Source organism: Apis dorsata, unplaced genomic scaffold (genome assembly GCF_000469605.1).
Source record: "Apis dorsata unplaced genomic scaffold, Apis dorsata 1.3 scaffold_1158, whole genome shotgun sequence".
Lineage (NCBI taxonomy): Eukaryota > Metazoa > Arthropoda > Insecta > Hymenoptera > Apidae > Apis > Apis dorsata.
Genome location: NW_006264255.1, coordinates 101,453 through 101,679, shown reverse-complemented (window position 1 = coordinate 101,679; position 227 = coordinate 101,453). Strand labels below are relative to the sequence as shown.

Here is a 227-nt window from a genome sequence, read left to right as displayed (position 1 = left end):
GGTTTTTTTTTTCGTTTCGTTACATCGTCGGCCAGTCGGACGAACCCCAGTCGCAACAGGTAAGAGTATGTTTTCTTTCTTCCTTCTCTGTTTATAGTGCGCGTGGTACTTTATCGATCGATTTCACGCCGCGACTGCCCCAGTACTGTTGTGCACGGTGTGCCATTGAAGGGTCTTACGGCAAGGCAGATTCACTTTCGATCGTTCTTGAATCGTTTCTTCGATCT

The 227-nt window shown here is 47.6% G+C and overlaps 1 protein-coding gene across 1 annotated transcript in view; it reads left to right on the top strand.

Annotated features, from left to right (window-relative positions):
• Positions 1 to 100: 100 nt before the first annotated feature.
• LOC102679434 (elongation of very long chain fatty acids protein-like) overlaps positions 101 to 227 on the top strand; it is a 14,066-nt gene continuing 13,939 nt past the window's right edge. Inside the window, exon 1 of the mRNA XM_031514734.1 lies at positions 101 to 227. This exon is cut by the window's right edge and continues 100 nt beyond it. The gene's annotated coding sequence lies outside the window, so the exon portion shown is untranslated.